Source organism: Medicago sativa, chromosome 2, assembly GCF_051527215.1.
Source record: "Medicago sativa cultivar Bolivia chromosome 2, Bolivia_mono, whole genome shotgun sequence".
Taxonomy (NCBI): domain Eukaryota; kingdom Viridiplantae; phylum Streptophyta; class Magnoliopsida; order Fabales; family Fabaceae; genus Medicago; species Medicago sativa.
The window spans coordinates 70,946,317-70,970,677 of NC_140750.1; the positions used below are offsets into that span (position 1 = coordinate 70,946,317).

At 29.6% G+C, this 24,361-nt stretch overlaps 3 long non-coding RNA genes across 13 annotated transcripts; 2 read left to right on the forward strand and 1 right to left on the reverse strand.

Annotated features, from left to right (window-relative positions):
* The first annotated feature begins 394 nt into the window (after positions 1-394).
* On the forward strand, positions 395-1,463 carry LOC146950296 (uncharacterized). Its single transcript, XR_015027483.1, has 3 exons — positions 395-505; positions 877-897; positions 1,132-1,463. It is a non-coding gene; the product is annotated as an uncharacterized LOC146950296 (long non-coding RNA).
* Positions 1,464-4,876: 3,413 nt separating this feature from the next.
* On the forward strand, positions 4,877-19,808 carry LOC146950297 (uncharacterized). Of its 11 annotated transcripts, none has more exons than XR_015027485.1 (12): positions 4,877-5,542; positions 6,409-6,830; positions 7,676-7,819; positions 8,713-8,784; positions 10,484-10,561; positions 10,886-10,947; positions 11,566-11,720; positions 16,649-16,710; positions 17,446-17,576; positions 18,177-18,231; positions 18,618-18,700; positions 19,519-19,808. It is a non-coding gene; the product is annotated as an uncharacterized LOC146950297 (long non-coding RNA). The 11 variants fall into 11 exon arrangements; XR_015027489.1 differs by having other exon boundaries at positions 4,878-5,542; positions 6,409-6,764; positions 10,857-10,947; XR_015027486.1 differs by having other exon boundaries at positions 4,880-5,542; positions 6,409-6,764; positions 16,634-16,710.
* LOC146950298 (uncharacterized) lies at positions 16,211-17,447 on the reverse strand. The gene is made up of 2 exons (XR_015027495.1): positions 16,849-17,447; positions 16,211-16,642 (listed from the first exon to the last, which is right to left on the reverse strand). It is a non-coding gene; the product is annotated as an uncharacterized LOC146950298 (long non-coding RNA).
* Positions 19,809-24,361: the final 4,553 nt, after the last annotated feature.

Below are 24,361 nucleotides of genomic sequence, written 5' to 3' on the forward strand. Positions count from 1 at the left end.
TTTTTTAATTAATTTTTCGATTTTCCAGAATTTTTTAATATTTTTTTTCAATTTTTTTATTAATTTTTAATTTTTCCAGAATTTTTTAAATTTTTTTTATTAATTTTTCAATTTTCCAGAATTTTTTATTTATTTTTTAATATTTTTTTTAAAAAAAATAAAAATGCCACGTGTACCCCAATAAAAAAAATAAAAAAAATTATACAGTCAGCGCGCCACGTCAGCAGAATCTGCTGACGTCACGTGCCACATAGGAGATTCTGCTGACTCATTGGGGTCAGGGGGCAAAACCAAAGAATCTTCATTTTACGAGGACGGAATCTAAAAAAAAAATTTCCTAGGGGGCAAAACCAAAAGTCACCTATATTACAGGGGGGTAAAAGCCTATTAACCCTTTTTATTTCAATCTTTTCCCTGATTCTAATCTTCATTTTCTTCTTATTATGCAGGTAGATTTCCTCTTTTGATTGACGAAGGTGTAAAAGAAAAGTAGATCACAATAAGGGTAACAATATCTCTTCTTTTTCTTTGATAAATAATATTTTTCATAATTTTTTCTTCATATCAACATGTAAATAAAACTGACTACAACTTTTTGCTAAATCAATATCACATGATCTACATCAAGGTATAAAAAACACCATTCCTAATGTGTTTTTCTTTTCTATTACTTTTTCCTTATTTTTACTGGAAGAAAAAAAGAAAGACAGCTAAAATACTTAGAATGTTTTCCTTCTATTTTTGTTTTGAAAAGAAAAAGGAAATACAGAGCCATTAAATTGCAATAGAAAGAAGTAGATACAATTTATATGTATATCATGTATATCTATGTTTCATCATCTACTCCATCTTTTTAATCATTTTTTTTTTTTGCAGGAAATGTAAAGAAAATGTAAGGTAACAAGAACAATTCTTCTTTCTTCTTTATGTCCTTCACTATACAAACTAAACTTCTTCCTTCTTTATGTCCTTCATATCATCATCTTAAACTATATAAAGATCACTTTATTTTTTTCAATTGCACAGACATAACAAACTCTACCTCAAAGTATACCAAACAACATTCATATCCAAACTATAATAAAGTTATGTCTTTATATTTTTGCAAACTTTACCCTTCGTTTTTTACAGGAAAAAACAAGAAACAAGAAAGAAACAGAGAGGGTGCGTATAACTATAAAAGAGTAAGAACAACAAGAGAAGGAAGATGAGTACAAATACCAAAAGAAGTAGCAATCTTATTTGTTGTGATTATATGAATGTATCATTGAAGTTGCAAGATAAAAGGGAGAAAAGAAAACAAAGATGGAGAACAACAAACTTAAATGAATGTGTAAGTAACAAAGATGGAGAACAACAAACTTAAATGTGTAAGTATGGATAGGAAAGGTGATTCAATGGATGTATCACCTAAAACGAATGTATCAATGATTCAATGGTGTTTGTTCAATCTTTTTCAAATACTTATAAACTTGCATAATCTTCCTTTAGTTTATTATTATTTTTGAAAGAAAAAAAATTGAGTAAAAATAAAGTTTATACTATTTTGTATCAATGGTGTTTGTTCAATCTTTTTCAAATACTTCTAAACTTACACAATCTTCCTTTAGTTTATTATTATTTTTGAAAGAAAAAAAATTGAGTAAAAATAAAGTTTATACTATTTTGTATAAGAAAAAAATAGCTTAAAAATAAAAAGGAAAAACAACCATGAAGGATTAAGAACAAGAAAAAGAAAATAAAGATGAGTACAAACATCAAAATAGATAACAATTTTGTCTGATGTAAACTGTGTCTACAATTTTCACTTCCATTAATTTGTTTCTACAACCTGTTGCTATTAAGCTATTAAAATACACAGATCTGTGATTTTTTATTATTCAACATGTGAGTTTTTGTATTATTCAACTGTGAAAGAGAAAATTCTTTACATATTCTAAAAAGAACAGTCCTCATTTAGACTTAGAAAAAAAAAACAGAGAAAGAAAGAGAATTCTTCTGTTTACATCATTCTGTAACAACGTCAAAAAAACAAAATTTGCAGAAAAAATGGTTTTCTATTGATATTATGGAAGAAAAAAAAAGTCTTCATTTTTGCTGGAAACAAAATTCGGGATTTTCAGAAAAAAAATATATTTTTTTATCAAAATCCAATAGAAGGATTGTCAAAAAATATCAATAGAAAAAGATTATTTGATCTACATAAGAAATTCTTACATCTTTTCAAAATACAAGAGAATCAGATCCAATTTCATCTTTTAACTGTTGTTGTTGTTGCATGTAATGGAAACATAAGATGTAAAGAACTTGACCTTGATGAAGACACCAACCCAGTTTCATACCATAACAGCGGCGGTTGCAATTTCAGGCGCGGAGGTCGCAATTTCTGGTGTGAAAGTCGACGGGAAAGTGTTTCAAATTATGATCTTTTTTGTGGGTTTTGTAGAGGAGTTGGAGAAGAGTCTTTTTATGGTATTGATTTTTCAAAAGGTTGTCTATGTTGGCCGAGATCTAGCCAAGAAGGTGGTGGTTGAGAAGTTCACAAATCTATTTGATCTGAATGATAGATGATAAGGAATAGGTCAAGATTATGAGTGTGGTTCAGCCAAAGGCAGCCGGAAATTAATCATGGAGGTTGTGAACAGTAATCCGGCGGCTAGGGTTTGTTAGAAGAGGAGAGCTTCTCAAATTCCTTTGATGAAGAGAGAGAATAAAATTAACAAATGAGCATTTGTCTAAAAATAATAATAATAAAGGGTGGGAGAGATAAATTATAAAACTTAAAAGTTGGATTACCGAAAAGAAAAAAAAAATGAAAACTGGTAGCCTATGCTGTACAATACATTCAATTGTTGTACAACTAGGATACCATTACCCGTGCGTTGCACGGCTTTTGTCCCTATTGATTCGATTACACGAACCAACACCAATATCAAAAAAAAAATATTTAATATTTTAGTTTATTAATACAAGAATAAGAAAAAGATTATGATGCATCAAGGTTTCGGAAATAAAATAGAGGTATATCACGTGATGAAATTATAGAACGAATGGAAATCAATATTTAAAAAATGTTAAACTTCGAGTGATTGGACAAAAGATGAAAAAGATGCAAAGTAACTATTAAATTTAAAAAAGACGACCTCTAAAGTCTTGATTACAGAAAATTCATAAGAATAACATGGAACAGAGCGTTGATCCATCTAATGAGCAGAAGCGGATCACATAATCTAAAATGACAGATCCAAAATCAAAAATACTGAATAGATGACTAACTTATAACATTACAAGGTCAGAAACGACACCAAGGTACAGTACAAAATATTTATTTGATTGAATTATACAAAATATTGCTATGATCAAATATATTTATGTAATATTTATTTTTGTTAAACAGTCCCACATCGGATAAGAGATGGCATGACAATGTGTTTATAAGTGGGACAATCCTCACCTCAAAAGCCGATTTTGTAGATTGTGTTAGGCTTAACCACGATTTCTAAGATGATATCAAATAGAGCTTTCAAAACGGGATGGACCTACCGGGCCGGCCCGCAAAAGTCCGAAAAAATGTAGCGCTTGAACGTAAAAATTTGGGGCCTTTTAAAACTGGGCCTTTTTTAGCCCCAGTTCATTGAGGCCCGGTCCCGTCGCGAGCTAGCTTGACTGGGCCGCGGGTAGCCCGTTAATTTATAATTATTTTTTGACATTATTATTTATAATTTTTTGAACAAATTTAAAGTATAATGACATTAACTGAAGAATGCTTTGCAAGAACGAAAATTGTTACCACGTGATTGACCCGAATAAAACGTAGAGCTTGGGCCTAAAAATTGTAACCCAAATTTTTGCAGGGCTTTTTAGCTCAACCTGTAAAAGCCTACAACCTGTTTGGGCTAACCCATACGGGCTACGGGCAACCCCGGCAACCCAAGTAAAGAAAATTACAGCTCTCTAGAGCGGGGTGTGTGTAGCCCAATTTCTGATTTCTCATAAGAACATCAGCTCAATCCAACAAAGCCTAAATTATTTGTGTTGTTTGTGTATGTTTTAATTATGTACTATAATGTTTGTGTTGTTTGTATAAGCCTTGTTATACCAACTCTTTTCTATCTTTCTATTTGGTTCTGTCGTTTTGCATTTCATTTTAAGAAGGCTTCATCTTAAAACAACATAGGAAAGGTATCATTAGATAACATAGACTAAGATGTTTTATCTGATGTCAAGCTTCAATTTCAAACATGTATCTATGTTCTTCTTTTTGTTCATGGCTTTCATTTGATTTTAAATGTTTGGATCTAACACTCAATTATTACCACAAGATGAAGGTACCCTTCATTTCTTTTTCAAATGCCTCTAAAGGTCAATAGATGCAAAGTAGCAACATTGAGGAAAAATGCACGGAAAAAAATTCGACTTCACTACTTGGTTTAAGCACAAAGAATGAGGTTTAACTTGTATGAAGAACAAAAGTTATCCTATATAAATAAGAAACTCACAATTTTTGCATTGAAATTACTCTATACAATTTAATGAAACGAATAAACCAACTTTTTAGTGTTTAAAAAAATAACAATAAGTTAGGCAGGCTGACTTGTTAGCCCGGGAGCCCGTATAGAGCCGGGCTCAGGCTCTATTCTTCCAGTCCATATTTAAATAGGGCTTTTTAGCCCCGCCCTAAAAAGCATGTTACCCGATTGGCTGGCTCGAAACGGGTCAAATAGCCTGTTTTGAAAACTCCAAGATAATTCTAAATATGCGGAACAGTTTTTCTAAAATTCCTGGCTAGTTGAGGTTCCTTGATTGTTATTTTACCAAATTATCCTTGTTAACTATATGTTTGTTTTCCACCAAAGTAAAATAAAACTTTGAGAATAGCATACGTAATATTTATTGGAGGGTATAATTGGACAGAAAAATTATTCCATCGGAAACTGAAAATGACATCTATTTTAAAACAATTTTTTTACTAAAATGACACTCATTTTAAAACGAAGGGAGCACATCGCAATTTTGGCTTGTTATGCTTCTTCTCTTTCTCAATTTTCAGTCACCTTTTTATTTCTATTTTCAACTTGAAAAAAAAAACTTGTATGCTTTAGACCATCCGAGTTGCAAAAACCTCGGCTCAACGATTTTTTTTTCCAATTTTGTCCATTTGCGCCGGTTAAATAACAAACCTGATCCAATTACCAGACCGAACCGAACACCTTTCAAGTGTTCGGCTCGACCAGCTGATCCGTACCAATTTTTAAAACATTGGTATGAATACTCCAATTATTCATGTTAGATGTGGATTTCTAATCACTGAAGTCACAAATTTTGAAGAATTTTTTAATATAAGACTTGATTAAAAATATCAAAAAATTAGGAGCCACACATATTCCTTTTTCCTTCACTTGTCACGTGACTCTATGAGATCCCTTATTTGTTTCTCTTCTTCCTACATCAAACCAGATACGTTTTCTTCTCAGTCGTAGCCTTTGCATGCCGACCATTCGACCACTATTTACAGCGCACAACCTCTCAAACACTTCTTCAGGTATTCCACCTTTCCTTTCTCTATTCATTTTCTCTTTCGATCGTTCCATTTTTTCCTAATATAAACTGCATTCAATGTAAATGAATTGAATTGAATTGATCGAGTGTGAAATGATAATTATGTGTGTTTTCACAGTACTCGAGAATTTCTTCAATAGATTTATTTTTATAATGTAATGCTAGATGAATCTCAATTAATTGTACTTGCAGATTCTACTATTTCTGAGAAACAGGTTTATTGAAAACACATGGAAGTTTGAAGTTTTAAGCATAATTTTTTTTACCGGAGATTCGACCCTCTCCGGTCAGATTTCGACTCCCACCTTACACCTTTTAAAAAAAACTATCACCATAGAAATAGCCCCCTCTATCTATTCTACAAATCCCTCCAATATCGTTATCAGACCACTTTTTTTTTTCCTGTTATCACCAGTCTGGAAATTGTCACCACCGCGCTGACAAGGAAACTTACTCTATTAGTATTTTCCAACTGCGGAGGACGACAAACATGCTACACCTCCGAGAATTGAGATGAAATAAGCATATAATTGGTTAAAATTCACTCAAAGTTATTGATGGGGAAAATGAGAAACGTGAATTTTTATTTAAATTTTTGTAGTTTACAATTTTTTTTATATGAATTTGGATGGATTTAGTTTCTTATTTAGAGTTAGGGTATTGACTAACATTTATATATGTTCGAGTTAGGGTTTGGGAAATCACGCTGCATCTTCCATATCTGTTGTGTTGTTAACAGTAACATTTTTTTTTTTCTTGTTATGAACTTATGATTTCATAAAGGTTTTTATGTTAATGTTTTTCAGAGTTTGATTTCCAATTTAAATTTTTGTTATGTTTCTACAAAAGACGGAGCAAGGTCAAGGAGGATGACCATTGCACAAGAGGAACAACTCTGCAAGTGTACTCAAATTAAATTATTTTATTTTCTCACTCACATAAAACAATCTTTATTTTGTTTTCACCCACACTCCATTACACATTGTACTATGAAGAGCTAATAAGTTTAAGTAAAAAGCTCCAGTTTTTTTCTTCTAATTGTTGGTTCTTTCTTTGTTTCTTTTTGTACCTCTGTACATTTGGTAGCTGATTTAGCATTCTAATTAGTTACCTTTAAAGCTTCAAAAGATATTATTGAAGAAGGACAAGGAGCCTTGAAGGAGACGGATTTGAGCATTTTGCATCATGCGAAATTACTCTTTCAGGTGGGTTTCTTGAACTAAGCTTGAATTCGAATTGTTATGAATGGATTGATTGAATAGAGAAAGTGGGTATGTGAATAGATGAGAGATATAAGTTTTCTTTTTATAAATATTATTATTTGTCTGATTTTAGTAGAAGTTGGAATTAGAGAAACAACTTAGACATGAGAAATTGCATGTGCTGGAATTCTAGGAAATTCTACCCAAAATTGCTAAAGAATTCTAATTAAAAACTTTAGAGTATAAATTAGGGTATATTAGAATTATATCTCATAATTAATTTTATAGATTAGTTGAGATTCCCATATCAATTGAATTTGGATTGTTTCGAGACTTGAATAAATCCTAGAAAGATAAATAAAATATAACTGTTTAGAAAATGCTAAGATTTCTACATGTACAGAGGCTGTCCCCAAGGCTAGATGTCTTAGACGGAGGCGGTCAGCCTTATGGTTCATTCAACTTTATTTTACTAAAGAGCAATGCTAAAGCACACGACAGTTTATGCAGCACGAACCACACGACAGTATACGTGGCACTCTTCCGTTGTTTAAATAAATTTTAATTAAAATAAATGGAAAAAAAAAATCAGAAATTGTGTCTTGGTGGAAAGCAAGGTCGTGCGGGTAGCACGACAAATGCATGTTGTGTACTTTAGCAATTTTCTTTACTAAAAGGACAAAAGCTAAGAGCACTATGAAAGGGATTCGATGTCTCTATTGTTGTGGGGACAGGACCATGCAGATTATAATAAATTTAATACAAACGATTCAACACGTCTTTATTCATAACCAATGTTCCAAACTGGTGAATATTTTGTAAACTAAATTAAATTTATAATGATTTGTTTGAAGATTTAGTCTTGTTTAGAGTTAATCTGCACACTAATAAACATGAATATAATTCATTTGCAGGTTAACAGTTAAGATTACTTTTATGAGAAGAAGATTGATCATGTTTACAAAGCTTTCAAACTTTTGAAGCCTACATGTGTAGTTTGACCTTGTATTGCTTCTGAAGTATCTTTAGTAGGATCATTTGATGGCTGGTCCTTCCAGGTCTAATCTCTTTTTGAAAACTTTTATGTTATTTTTAGGAGGTCAAATTATTTTCAGTTTTCTTCCAATAAATGGTTTGGCATGTCTTCTATTTTTATTATGTGATTTGTTTGTTGCTATGATTTCATTTTTTTCTTCCCTTTTTCAGTTTTTAGAAATTTCTGAAACAAACTTTTTGAAATATAGTCTGAATTATTTTACCTTTGACTATGTGGTGGGACCCTGCTTATGCGGGAGCTTTAGTTCACCGGGTTGCCCTTTTTTTTAAACTATGTGTTTCCTTTCTCATACACTTTTAGGTGATAATGGGTATAACCTACAACATCAACATTGTATTTGGGATTCTAAATTCTTGTAATAATTTTGTAAAAACAATAGTTTTATTTGGATTTTATATAAAGAACGAATAAAACATGTTTTGAAGGCAGAGTCGAGTATTATAAGGTGGGATGTTGGGTCAAAGCTTCAGCTTGTATCTACATATAGCATAGTAATGGTAGGTTGTGATGTTTGTCAATGATGCAATCTGTTTGTTCCCTGCCAGTCTTGAGGGTGGTGTTTACGCTCAGAATCGGTGATCTTTGTATTTAGTTCAAGGATAGTTCTTTATAATAAGTATCATTGGAGTAATGTTTTAATGTAATTTTGCCTTTTAAAAAAGTATATGATATTTAGTTTCACCAAATTTATCAAGATTTGGGTACTTAGTGTATGCCTTGTTCCATGGCCATTTTACATGAAGGATAGTTTTTTTTTTTTTTTGTTTCAATTTGCTTCCGTTATTATCTATTCTTGTGGTGGCATTTAAAAGTTCTCTCCTAGGTTACTTGATAATTATTAGTCATATTAAATCATAATGCTTTATTAAGCCAGAATTTGATGTGATATTTCAGTGACGTTGTATCAAATGGACGGATGGCTACGATGGGCGTATATTATACATCTATGATTTCCTCTTTAGACAGGTCCGTTATCTATTTCAAGCCTAATAAATCATATGTTTGACCATATATATAGTAAACTTAGAGAATTTTGTTCATGACTAAATGTTTTAGTTATTAGTAGCCAAAATAGGATAAACGGCAATTTTTAAATAATTTTCTGATCATTCTCAATAAAGACAAGCATTATCAATAAAGACAAGCAGCAAGGAAGGGAAATTAAAATCACTTCATGGATTTACTAATCTTGGAGGTTAACCAAAGCCCTCCATTCTCCTTACTACATATATACTTGTTTGGGAAATTTAAAGGACTCAGGTATTTGGCCTAAAGAATCCAAGACTCGGACTGTTAATATTTTAAAAAATTGCATACATCCCTCTCATTTATATCTATTAATGATTTTTTTTTTGAATAAGCTAAATTAGCCCACCTAAATTGGTATAACTATTAATCATTATTTTAGAACCATCTTGATGGAGCCATGGACAATTTTAAAATATTCATAATTTTAAAGACTTATTTGAGAGTGTCTTACAAAATTAGAGACACATTAAGAGGTTTACTCTAACATTAACTAAATACACTTCTACATCGATCCCACTAGATTTATATGCACTCAAGTGAGATTCATGTATATTTTAATCAATAAAATAATAAAGAGTTTGTTGAAAAGTGTGATAAATAACATTTGCTAATACTTTTATCTATTTAGAATTAAAAATTGATCCTGTTCTCATAATTTTATCAAACAAAACTCTTTGTTTAAACTAATACAATTTACTACAAATTATTTTCAAGGCTATGTTGTTATTTATGTTGCTATTTGAAAAGGAAATCAAATAAATAATTACAGCCAATACAATTATTTCTAAGTAGCTAAATAAATTTACTTCTTTGATTATATTATTAAGAAATATTTTTAAATCAACAAAAAAAAAGATATATTTGATTCAAATTTTAGATTAAGTATATCAACTTTTATTTTATTGAATCAAATATTTTTTATAAATAGGATCAGAGCGAATAATTATTATGACTCGAGTTTTACAAAATTTTCAATAAAATAAGGCCACATTTTTACTCATAATAATAAATAGGATGAGAGCGAATAGTTATTATGACTCGAGTTTTACAAAATTTTCAATAAAATAAGGTCACATTTTTACTCATAATAATTTTAGCTTACCCTTGTGTATTTTTTTAGGGGTAGCGATGAATTATTATTTCTCGGGTTAATAGTGCTTTACCCCCTGTATTAAAGGTCATTTCCGATTTTACACCCTGTTAAATATTTTTTTTGATTTACCCTTGTAAAATATTTTTGTTTTGATTTTACCATTTTATTTATTTCATTGTAAAAAAGTAGCCATTTTTAAAATACCTTTTATTTATTATTGTTTTTTTAGAAGCTTCCAAATTCAAACATAAAATAAAAAGTCATAGATATGATGGAATAAAATGCTAATTAGCATAGTAGTAAGAATGTTGTAATTTGGATAACTTTTGTACCTTGTGAAGAACATAAAGTAAAAAGGTTGTAATTATAAATAAGATTTTTAATTAGGACATTCAAGTAATCATGTCCCGTATGGAATTCATCATAGGATTTATGTCCATACGGTAACATCACTTCAAAAATCTTATTTGTCTAATATGTTAATAAGATTTATGTTTTCTTTTTTATATCTAATATGTTTTTGTTTATTTGTCTGTTTGCTAGCAATGGATATGATTTTGAGTTTAGAGGGCTAGAAGAAGCAATTGTTATGCAAGGATTGAAATGATGAAACAAAAACATGTGGGTTTTCCTCTTCTATCTATTACCTCTTTTTATTTTTTTCTTGTAAGATAAGTATAACTAACTCTTGCTAAAAAGATTTAAAAAGACAAAATGTAATAGTTTGAGTGAACATGTTCAAAGAAGGATGCCACTTCCGTGAAATTGACATATCTGGATTATTTCTCTTAAATCACTTAATACTTATCCATCAAGAAATTGACATATTTTAATAACTTAAGGAAACTTGTTGATCTTTTCAAAGTAGCTGAAGTAGATAATATGAGCATGTTGGTTCATTGTTGTTATTTCCCAGGTAAAGATACATTTTTTCTTCCATTTCAGCTATGGTGTATGGGTTACATCTCCGCTGCTTCAAGCCATTGTCAATTTATATTGCATCCATGGTACCTTTTCTTGTTTGTTTATAGAAACCATAACCCAAATTGTTTTTTTTTTTTAAGGAAATTATAGTATTTGGTTATGTTTGATTTAAAGAGTTAGTTATGCCAAATTGGTTATGTTTTAATTTTTGAAGTGATGTTACCGCATTAAATGATTTGGTTATGTTTACAAAATAATTGTCTTTTATTAACCGTATTAAAAAAAAAAAATTCACAATTTGGCAAACTGGTGTTTTTTATTAAAAATGATATTCTGGTATACATAAATTGCAGGTCCACATTTTTAACACATGGCATTTAAATTTATTTGCTTTAATAATCAACCCTATTTTTCATAAATATAACTAAATACAATAACTAAGTTAATGACCTATCATTAGTAGCCATGAGAAGCTTCTTTGACTTTTTTTCACTTTCTTATGTTTCTTCACAAAATTGAATCTTGTAAGTCCTTGTCATGTGCTTACTTTATCCATTTCATGGTTTCATCCCAAAAACATTTGAATTTCTGAATGTATAATTATTGTTGATTGGGAGCATTGTGGTTCTAATTTGAAGTTGTTATAGTGAAGATTTAAGAACCTTTAGTAATATAAAATCATTAACCTTTTTCTGTTGTAGTTGTGAACGGTGTCTTAATTTCAATTCCGATCAAGGCTCATCCCTTTGGTGTGATGGTAGATGTTGTACTGTCCTTTCATCAGACAAAATTGCCTTCAACATCAGAGACTAACCGCAGCAGAAAAATTGCCTTCAACATTAGAGACTAACTACAGGTATTAAACTTTTTTCTGTGAAGGTATTAATTTAGCAATTTATGGATAAAAAAAATTAAACTTTAAACTTTTAATTTCCTGAGTTTGAATTTCAGTCTAAGTTGTGTATGATTTAGTGAAAAAAATCCAACTTTATATATGATTTACTGAATACCTTAGAATGATGTATAGCAGAAATTTGATGAATACCTTTGCATATATGAAAATAAAAGAATGTAGGGGTTAAATATTGCAGTTGGCAGTAGTGAACAATCTCTCCGATTCCTTCCCATTTGTTGTTTCCCTTTAATCACCTTTATCTTGCAATAGCTTTTCTAATAACCCCAAGTATATCAGTTGCTTTCATTATAAAGGATTTCATCAACAAAAATTAAGAGGATGTTAAAAAATAATGAAAACCACAAAAGGATTAGAAATATAAGGAATATCTTTGTATAACTAAAAGGCAAAAAAATGAAGATGTCAAACACAATGGTTTGCTGCAGTACACAATTTCTCCCACATTCCTTCATATTTGTTGTTTCTCATTCATCACCTTTCTCATGCAAAGTACAGTCATGTATGAGAATAGACTATACACTAAATCATGACTTTCAATCTAAAACATTAAATGCCTTAATCAATGGGTTAGTAGAAAGGAAAAAAGGTATTATTATTATTAGTAAGAAAAAGTAATGATGTCAAATTTTGGTTTGTTATTGACTTTATACATAACCCATTAAGGCTAAAGCTCTATCTATTTAACTCTAAATGTCTATTTTAAAGGAGAACCATTGGATTACGCAGGTTTATTCTATCTTACGGTGAATCAACAACATCTAATTAATTTTTTCTTTCTTCATCTTCTTTCATGTACTTCTGCATCATCAAATTCATCAACACCATCATCATCTTCAACAACATAACCAGAAAAAAAAAATTCCAAAAAAAACCTTCCTCTAATCGCCAAAAATATCTGCGTTTCTTTCTTCTATTCCCTTCCTCTCTTCATCCTCGATTCCACCTTCTTCAACATCAAAAACACACAACAACCCCAAATTCTTCACATTCAATAAAAAAAACACAAAGAACCTCAAATCCATAACCTTCAGACTCAAACATTCATCCAAATCCATCAACATGACAACCCCAAATCCATCAACTCTATATTTTTCAAAGCTTTTCTTCAGAAAACAACTCTTGCAAATCGATCTAATCCCCATCAACATGGATCTAAACAAAAAACGAGTTTTGAAAAGGAGAACGAGATCTAAAACAACAGATCTGATAAACATAGAAGTGGGTCTCATGTGGTCAAATGGGTAGTGAAAAAAAAAACTGAATGAGATAACAACATATGAGTTCTTTGTGTCCGTGTTGCATTGGATCTGCTTGGCGGAAGTTATTGTTTCGGTTTCTGTTGCTGTTATTTGGCAGGGTGTTGTTTGTGTCATTCAGTGTTGGGGAGGGTTTGTGTATAGCTCAACAGTGGTGTTGTTTTTGTTCTTTCCCTTGTACTGTTCACGTTTGCTGCCTTTCCCTTTGCTATTCTGGTATATCAGTTAGCAGGGAATTTTTTTGTAATGGCTTGCCTAATTGCACGGCTTGGTGCTGTTGTTTTTGTGTTTGTTGCAAATGAAAATGAAATAGATGAATGTGATGGTGTTGATTAAGATGATTTTTGGATTTTTTTTCTTCCTAGATATGTTGATAAAGATGATGATAGTTTATATGAATGTGATGATGAAGAAGTATGGGAAAGAAGATGAAGAGAGAAAAAACTAATTAGATGTTGTTGACTCACCGTAAGATAGAATAAACCTGCGTAATCCAATGGTTCTCATTTAAAATAGGCATTTAGAGTTTAAGTTAACAGTTTGGGATTTATTTGGCAAACGGAGGAAAACTTGAGGGACCAAAATGAACGTTTTATTAATTATGGGACCAAAATGAAAACTTAAAATTATTTAGGGGACTAAGTGATCTATTAAGCCTTTTATAAATGACAAATTTTCACGTCAATCAAGGTTAGTTTAGTCAAAGACAAATTATCTTGGGCATTTGATTTAATTATGAGATATTAGTCAATTCAGCTTCTCCATGACTTTTAGTAATTTCTTAAATTTTATTCAATGTCCACTTATCCCGTGCATTTTAGTTGCCGAGGGTTCAATATTATGTACAATTGAAGTGAGGCGATATTCTAAATAGTAGAATCATTTTAACGGGAACAATTTTTTTTTATTTTTTATTTTTTTTATAAATGACAACTTGTCCCGTGTATCAAACTTAGTTTAAGTGACAACCTTCTCTTGTGTATTTTAACCATGTTTGAAATTTTAGTGAATGTCAACCTCTCCAACGCTTTTCAGTCAAAAGGGTTCAATATTTTTGTAAAACTGAAACAATGCGATAGTCTAATAGTACAACATTTTAGTAGGAACAAATTTTCCCATGTATAATAGCTTTTTACATTGTTTTCCAAAAGTATAATAGTTTTTGGCCCTCCTCCGGCCGCCTCACACACTATTCCACTATCACCATTTTCATCCAAAGAAGCTTTTTTTACGTATATTGAGTAGAGTTTTTGAATATAGATAGATTTTTTAATATTATAATAAGTATTTTAAATATTTTATAGATAGATTGCTCTAAAAAAAATATTTGAGAGAAAAATATGAACATTTTGGTTTCCACTTTTTAAAAATTATTTTTTAAATTTGTTTTAAAAGATAATTATATTTTAAATATATTTAAACCCATTTTATTGTAAGCTTAACTGTACGCCACACACATATATCAATGACATTTTTTCGGTTGAAGTAGTATAACTTACGTGATGCTAGTTAGCAATCCATATTATGTTTCATGTATAAAAAAAATCTATATTTTTTCCTTCAAATTTTAAGTTCTTATATAAAGTTAAATTAAAATGAAATAAATTCTTAAATTCAATTTTATATGTGACTTTATAATGCATTAGTGACAATTTATTTTTTTAAACTTTTCTTTCAAAAAATATATTTTTCTAAATTTTAGTGTTAGTGAAAAATATTTAGCTATTTATTTTATTTTATATTCTTCACTAACAAATCAGTTAAAAACATCCCCTAATTTTTTTTCTCTATATATTTTTTATCAGTGAAATATATTGTCCCTAATTTTCATAGATTATTAAAAAAATTCAAGTGCACCAATCGAAAAATATATTCCATTTTTAAAAATTGAACAGAATTTTTCTCAAAAAAAAATTCAAGAAAGATTTTATTATTCATTTATTAATAGAGAAAAATGTTAACGGGCTCAAAACCCAACCAGTAACCCAGAACCCAAAAATGCCCGACCCAGTAACCCAATAACCAACACATAAAAATATATCAGCAACACACTTCTTCTAACCCTAGCCGCCACCCCCTCTCTCTCACCCTCTCATGCGTTTTTCCTCCTTTCTCTAACAACCATCACCCTCTCTCTAATTTTGAACAAAAACCAACCACCACCTTCAAAAAATAAAGCCACCATTATTTTCCTCTCATTCTCCTCATGAAAACCCATAAATTTATCTTAATTTTTGAGGAGATAAAATTTTGAGTGTGCATATTTTCCGGCCACCGTGAGCCACATGTCCAAAAATGAAGTTCGTCATCTGCTTACTCCGTGCATCAACAACGAAATCCACAAACTTTGCCGGAGACAACAGCAACGACAATTGCCTCTGTCTTGCCATCATACATGCAACAACAACAATCAAAAGATGAGATTGGATGTGATTTTGTTGTATTTTCAAGAAATGTAAGATTTTTTTTGTAGACCAGTGAATCTGTTTTAAGCTTTTTTTGATTTGATACTAATGATATTCTCTGGTAATCCTTTTATATCTTATAAAAAAAAGTTCCTTTTCATTTTTTGGTCATGCAAAAATCATTTTAGAAAATGAAGATCTGGTACCATTAAAAAATTAAAACTTTTCTTCTTATGATATAAGAAGATTTTTTTTTATCTCTGATAGTGATATTTTGTTGGCAAATCAATTTTATTTTTCCTTGCAATATTCACTGTTTGGTTGTTTGTGGTTGAGTAGGGATATTGTCCTGTTTTGATTGACATACATCCTGATTCTATTTCTCTGCTAATTTCATGATGCATAACAGGCCTCAAAATAGGAAAAATGGCCTAATATGTTTGAGGATTTTGGAGTGGAAAAAAATGGCTTAATGTTTTTTCTACGAAATTTTTTCATACGGTTCTTTCTTTGGGAGATTATTTTCTTTTTTTCCATTTAAAGGCTGCGGTTTTTTTGTATTGGCAAGCATGCTATCCTATTTTGTTCTTATTTTTGTATGGATCTTTTTTGCTTGGCTTGTGATTTTGGTGTTTGTAGCTTTGTATTATAACTAAGTTGCATCCAAATAAACTAAAGTGATCATCAACTTTGTATTCATTATTTGTTAGTTTTGAATGCGAAATTTAGAGGCTGAGAAAGTATTACTTATAATTGGGACCCAAGCTAATTATAAAAGAAAATAGAGAGCAAATTAATTAGTATAAAAAGTATCAAGTGCCTTAGGTAAGTACCAAGTATCCTGGTGAAGTCTAAATGTAAAAAATATGAAGATACTCCAAAATATAGAAATATACATATTAGTGTAAGTAAAAATATGATGCTACTTTCTTAATGCTACAACACAAGTCCTTGATCTTCTCAATAGGTTTCTAATGGCATGTTAATGAAATGAATTATCAGATTTTGTCACCTTAGCCAATTGAGTCACTTTGGTGCACTCTGCCACTATCCCAATCACTAAAACTGGTATCAACTCCGCAAGGAGTCTTGATATATATGCACTGATCTGTGTCTAGGCTTTCATATTTTTTAGTGTGTTTCCTTTGTCTTCACATTGATTTTTGTAATTTATTGTGCATTCACCCGACAGATTACATGTCTGCAGAAAATATTCAAAAGGAGTTGGAAATAATAATAAGATGATATTCTAATGACATGTTAATGAAGGTATGAGTTTTATCCTTTGAGTGTTAATTTTGTTTTCTACAACTTGCATTTGTTGTGTCCATATTGTCTTTGTTGATACTCATATCCCGATTCAAATGGAAATAATAATAAGATGATACTCTGATCTAAAGGTCTTACTCATCCAATTTCCCATGTTATGATGAGAGCCATTACACCTCGGCCAAATTTGATAAGAATTAAAACTTTAAGGATACACCTTATGCATTTGATTATTATGTGGAACATGCTTTCAAGTACCTTTCTTGGACTTTTGGTGTTGTAAATCAACGATTCTTGAATGGAATGCAAGCACTGCTCATAAAATGTGTTAGTTTTCTTTCTAAATGTATGTTTAGAAAAGTTGCATTTTTGGATATAACTTACTGGTGTGGGTGCTTCAAGCACTGTTTAGAATATAAATCAACAACTTGAATATAACAAGCAAGCACTGCTCAATAATAGATAAACTGCATTCTTTAATATAACATGAGAACCTTTTTGTTAAATTATATTAACACCTTGGCCTTATTGCATAAAAAATAATCATATGTGCTTCAAAAATTTAAAATAATTTGTGTTAGATTCGAACATACTTTATGGATTCTTGTATATGTTGAAAGAGAAATAACAATCTATGACACTGCACTCTAACATATTGTCTTATGTTCCTGCACTTTCTATTAACATTTTTATTTCGTGCACTGATAACTTTGTTTCTTCTTGGTTTTGGATTAGGGGGGAGATGAACCTGACATCATTGCAACTTTCAAAGTCATTGATGGTGCCTGAAACATCAACGGTCTATGAAGTTTTTCGTCGAATGGCTGTTTGCAGAGTAGATGCTCAATTTCTAACTGATTCAAATGGTAATTTATGAACTTCTTCACTATGGAATGGATTATTTAATTATGATTTGGTGATATAGTGATCATTTGAAGAAAAAACAACTTTGCTCGCTAATATCTTGGGTTTGAGTTAAAGTTTAACTTGTATGATTCAGTAAAAATCATCTTCGCATGATACAGTCATCTTGAATCATACATTTGAACACTATCATAATTATTTCATACATTCAAACAAAGCAAGTATATAATGTTAGCATCCTGAATTTAGCACCAATATCAAATAAACAAACAAACAAACAAATGAAATCAAAAACAACCAAATTTCCCTTTGTTGTCTTTTAAATTAACAAATAACTAAAGCAATTAATGATGATTAATTCGATCAGTTTGGTAATATCTGTTGGGAATCTTTCAAGCAAAAGCTGTATTATTTCCTGCTTTATGTTCATGATAAGTTCTATTATATTGCAGTGTTGCATAACCCAATTATACTCATAGACTAATTTATGGTTGTTTAGCCTCTTAAAAGGAATGCTTACATGAAAAGAAACAAATTAAATTTAAACTTGTGAATTGAGTGTGTCTCTTATGCGTTCAACTGATTGCTCTTGTTTTTTGCAGTTAATATCCTTGAGGGTGATGAGACAACCACTTCCCTCGCCTAGATGCACCTACTGTACGTTTTTTTCTCTCCATTTTAATTATGTTTCTTCGCTAATCAATCTACACTGTTTTGTATTTATAGCCCAAGCATTTCGAATAGATGTGATGGGACAAAAGGCTTATTAAGTTATTAGCATAGTAGAATGACAATTTTTGTATCATCTGGACAACACTAAAATAAAAAGTTCCTAATTTTAAATAATTTTTTTAATTAGGACGTTAAAGTAATCTTGTCCCTTATGCCAATTGTCATAGAATAAGCTATCATTTATCAAGCTTGATGCGTAGTTCTTCAATAATTAATTTCTCCTTTTACTGTTTTATTGTATCTTGCTTGTTTAATTTCATTTTTGTTTTGTTTTAATATTTAACATGTTTTGTTTCTTGTTTCTTTGTTAGTATCTGATGTGGTTTAGTTTGGGGAGCTGCTAGAAGCAACAGTTTTAGGAGTCAATAGTTAGACATGATGAAAACAAAGGCATGTAAGTTTTCCTTTTTCTACCGAATTTCTAAATGAAAAACATGAAGTCCTAATGTGATTACTAATAATATGACAAATTTTGGTTTCTCGGTAAAAGTAATATGAAAAATATGACACTTTGAAAAAGCTGCAATTCAAAGTATTTACTTCAAAACCTGAATTTAATCTTTTAACTCTACATGAGATAATTCAACAAAGAAGCCTTTAACTCTAAATTACATGTACCTTTTTTGGACTCTTGGTGTGTTGTAAATCTTTAGTGATTCTTGAATATTATGCAAGCATCCCTTAGAAAATATGTTACTTTCTTTTTAAATGTGGTTAGACAGATGTCATTTTATAATAAAAATTGGAATTTAAACTTAAACAATAAACTTTTCCTGGTGTGGTTGCTTCAGGATGTTCAGAATTTAAATCATCAACTTAAATATAACATTTAAGCCCAGCTGAATACAAAAAAAACTTATAGATTGCTTCAGGATGTTGAGAATTTAAATCATCAACTTACAATTAGAGCCTTCAAAACTTTTTTGATGAACAAACATTATCTTCACAATTTCTGCCTGCAAAGTACACCTAAAAAGGATGTATATTAGAATTAACATACATTAAAATGGTCCTAATTAGAAGGATGTATATTAGAAATATAAGGAATACCCTTGTATATCTGAGAAGCAAGAAATGAAGAGGTCAACCACTATGGTTTGGAGTAGTACACAATTTCTCTCGTATTCCTTCATATTTGTTGTTGTCTCATTCATCAACTTTCTCATGTAATAGCTTTTTTAATAATTTTATCCATCTTCAAATTTTCTGCAGGGAATACAAAAGAAAAGGAAACAAATGAAAACTGATGAAGATTTCAATGACAAAGCTATATAGAGGTGGAAGGAAATGGAAATTGAAAAGGAGTGCATAACACTGCAGATCTGCAACGAAGGCATTGTGTATATAGAAAAATAAAATCAAAACTTTCAACTTGTGTAGTGTTTAAAATAATGTTTTTTTGGCCCTATAGGTGGAGCGGCTGTATTGTTTGTAATATTAAACCAATAAACCAATTAGATGTACATTTTATATTAAGATATAATCAAACCATCACTTCCTAACAGCAGAAAATGCACGTATTGGGGAGCGTGTTAATATGGAATGCAGATCACATGGTCTTAAAGAGCCAAAATCAGGAATTAAATATGTTAATAGGTGTACTTGCCTATTCTTAGCAATAATGATGGGTTATTAAGCGGGCCACTCCCTATTAAAAACTTAAAACAAGAAAATTAACTCTAAATTACCCAGAAATTGCCAAATCAGCAGAACAGTTCCCTTGAAATAGCTCCATTTATATAAGGGTTTTGATACATTCAATTGTTATTAAATTCTAAAATTAAATGGCTGACATTCAATTGTTGTACAATACATTCAATTGTTATTAAATTCTAAAATTAAATGGCTGATCTTTGAGAAAAAAATGTGAAAAAATTGATATGAGTATTTACAATTAGATGTAAGTTACTTAATTGGTTCTCTTAAAAAAATGTTTTAATTGGTTGTACGTGTAAAATTATTTTTCGACCGTCAACTCATTACCATTAAACTTTAAATATTATTGGTACTCTTAATCAATGGTTGTGATGTCTGTGTTTCCTCTTGATGCGTGTCCTCTCTACTTGCTTAGCAAAAAAAAAAAATCAATGGTTGTGATCACTTAGTCAAAATTAAAAAGGGAGATGTATTTCAAAAATTAATTGTATATTTTTAACCGATCCAACTCTAAAAAATGTGGATCCTTAATCAATTTATTAAAAAAATTATTTGCAATGGGTGTCATTATTTGAGATTTATACAATTAAACTATCATGAACTTGCATGTTTTCACTAATACAATTCGTCACTAATGAAATCAATTCTGATAAATGAGACAAGTTCTCATCGATAAAATAATTTTTATTGAGAGGTCATTGATAAAATAATATTTATATTTGATATATTTCACTGATATGTATAAAAATATGATATCACTATAATGGTGTTCCTATTTTTAGACCATAACTTTGATTACACAATGTCATTAAACCATCGTTAACTAAAATGTATGAAAGAAATTGACATTGATTAAAATTTAAAAAATAATTAAAATGGACGGAAAAAGTTTACATTGATTAATTGAACTATTAAGCACGAAAGAATTTGTCACTGATAAAAATTATAAAAATAACTCAAATGCAAGTGGTAAGCTGTCACTGATAAAATTAAATCCGATACATAAGACAAGTTGTTTTTGGTGAAATACACGAGACAAGTTATCATTTATAATTTTTTTTAAAAACTCAAATGAACCAGAAAGTTGCTACTAATGAAATTCACTCTAATTCACGAGATAAGTTGTTATTGATAAAATAATATTTTTAGGAGAACATTGATAAAATAATATTTGTCACTGATATATTAAATTATATTTAAGCAGAGAATCTTTTTTTTTTTTGTTTTTTTTAACAAGCAAAAATGGATTTTATGAAGTAGATGTAATAGTCACAAGAAAATTTATGTAACACAAGGCAGAATTTCATATAACTCTCCAATTATTGATTAATACATTAAAGGCAATTTATTAATGAATATCAAATTTATGTACGCTGGAAACTACTCATTTAAGTTGGAGAAATATCAATAGAGCAACTCATGAGCAGAAGCGTGTGACCAACATAAAAACTAATAGACCAACTCACTACCCTTAAGAAACCATAGGCTGTTAACTAAGGAAATTAACTATGTCAACTGGGTTGTAACTATGTATTCAAAAATGAAAGTCAAAACATGTGTTAGACAAATGATGACATTGGACAATGTAATAAACAGTACCTGTAACGATTATACTCCCTCCGTCCCTTAATGTAACCACCCATTTGATTTTATTTTTGTCCCTAAATGTAACCCCCTTTTCAAATTACTAGATGCATTTATTACTTTTTTCCTAAACATACCCATAATTAATACTACTAACTTATCTTGAAATATGAAAAGTCAAATTTAATACACATACAAACAAAGGACAATTTGGTAATATTAATACACAAAACAGACACATTAATTACACTGACAACTTTTCTTAAGAAATGTGAAAAATGCAAAGGGGGGTTACATTAAGGGACGGAGGGAGTATTAATAAAAAGGCAAATGTTAACTTATGCCCTTAAGGCACAAGTTAAGAGATTAAATATAGAAACATTTTATTGGAAATTGGGCATTCTATGTTTTAGAAATTTAAAATCTTATGTTTTCAAGACAGAAATTATGTTTTACTTCCATTTTTAGCTTCTTAACTTGTGCCCTTAGGGCACAAGTTAACACAACCCTAATAAAAATAGCATTATCAATTGACCAAATTGAATAGTTCTGTCTAATCAAAGTCTATCGTATACTACCTAATCTAGAATAGTAATGAGTACCATTTTATGGGAACCAATGAAAATTATTTGTCTCACCTAAATTTCGATTACAAACAAATGGTGTTAGAAACTCAAAACAACACACTGTTATAAACACACAAATTCTGCCATCAACCAATCTAATGGATCACCTTCAGCTTACTCAACAACATATTAAGATTAAGAGACAAAAGAAAACAAGTATTAGAAGAGAAAAACATTGGTGGTACATCTAACATTAGTAGAGATACTTCAACTAAGAAATTTACTCCCAAATCCAGTAAACCTCTTATTTGAGGAGCAAATACGCTAGACAGGTTGTCACTTATAAAATTTTAAAAATCACTTAAATACTCGGGATAAGTCGTCACAAATGAAATTAACTCTGATAAAAGAGACAGACTGTCATTGATAAAATAATTTTTATTGAGTGATCAATAAAAAAATAAAGTTTTTAATCGATACATTATATAATATTCAACATAGAGTCTCCTCTTTAACTGATATCACTAAAACGAAGTTCCTATTATTTACACAATAACTTTTATGGTACAACGATATTAAACTCTTTAACTAAAATACATGAAAAAGTGATAAATTGTCACTAATAAAGTTAAATTTCATTCAGAAGACAAGTTTATTTTCAGAGCAATACGCTAGATAAGTTGTTACTTATAAAATTCTAGAAATAACTAAAATGTATAGGATAAGTTGTCACAAATTAATTAACTCTAATAAAAGAGACAAGATGTTATTGATAAAATTATTTTTGTTGAATGTTCATTGATAAAACAATATTTTTTATCGATATATTAAATAATATTTAATGTAACGTATCTTCTTTACTGATATATAAAAAAAACATGAAATCACTATAATGATGTTTCTATTATTTATACCATAACTTCTATTATACAACGATATTAAACTCTCTTTAACTAAAATACATAAAAAAAAAAAGTAATTAGTTATCACTAATAAAGTTAAATTTCATACATAAAACAAGTTTTTTTTGAGGAGAAATACGCTAGACAAGTTGTCAGTTATAAAATCTTACTAATAACACAAATGCACGGGGATAAGTTTTCACAAATGAAATTAACTCCGATAAAATAGACAAGTTGTCACTGATAAAATAATTTTTGTTGAGTGGTCATTGATAAAAATATTTTTCATCGATATATTATATAATATTCAATATAGAGTATCTTCTTTTATTGATATATAAAAAAGTGATACACTAAAACGAAGCTCCTATTATTTATACCATCACTTTTATTATACAACGATATTAAACTCCCTTTATCATTTATTCATGCAAAAAATGATAAGTTGTCACAAAAAAAGTTAAATTTCATACAAAAGACAAGTTTTTTCGAGGAGCAAATACCCTAAACAAATTGTCACTTATAAAATCTTAGAAATAACTCAAATGCATGGGATAAGTTGTCACAAATGAAAATAACTCTGACAAAAAAGACAAGTTGTCACTGATAAAATAATTTTTGTTGAGTGGTCATTGATAAAATAATATTCTTCATTGATACATTCAATAAGATTCAATGTAGAGTATCTTCTTTCGCTGATATATAAAAAACATGATGTCGCTATAATGATGTTCCTATTATTTATACCATCACTTTTTTTGTACAACGATATTAAACTCTCTTTAACTAAAATGCATGAAAAAAGTGATAAGTTGTCAATAATAAAGTTAAATTTCATACATAAGACAAGTTTTTTTGAGGAGCAAATACGTTAGACAAGTTGTCATTAATAAAAATTTATAAATAACTCAAATGCACAGGATAAGTTGTCACAAATGAAATTAACTCCGATAAAATAGACAAGTTTTCACGGATAAAATAATTTTTGTTGAGTGGTCATTGATAAAATCTTATTTTTCATAGATATATTACATAATATTCAATGTAGAGTATCTTCTTTCACTGATATATAAAAAAAATTATATCACTATAACAATGTTCCTACTATTTAGACCATAACTTTTTTTATACAACGATATTGAACTCTCTTTGTAATTTATGCATGAAAAAAATGATAAGTTGTCACTAATAAAGTTAAATTTCATAAAGAAGATAAGTTTTTTTAAGGAGCAAATACGCTAAACAAATTGTCACGTATAAAATAAATAAATCAAATGAAAGGGATAAGTTGTCACAAATGAAATTAACTCTGTTAAAAAGACAAGTTGTCACTGATAAAATAATTTA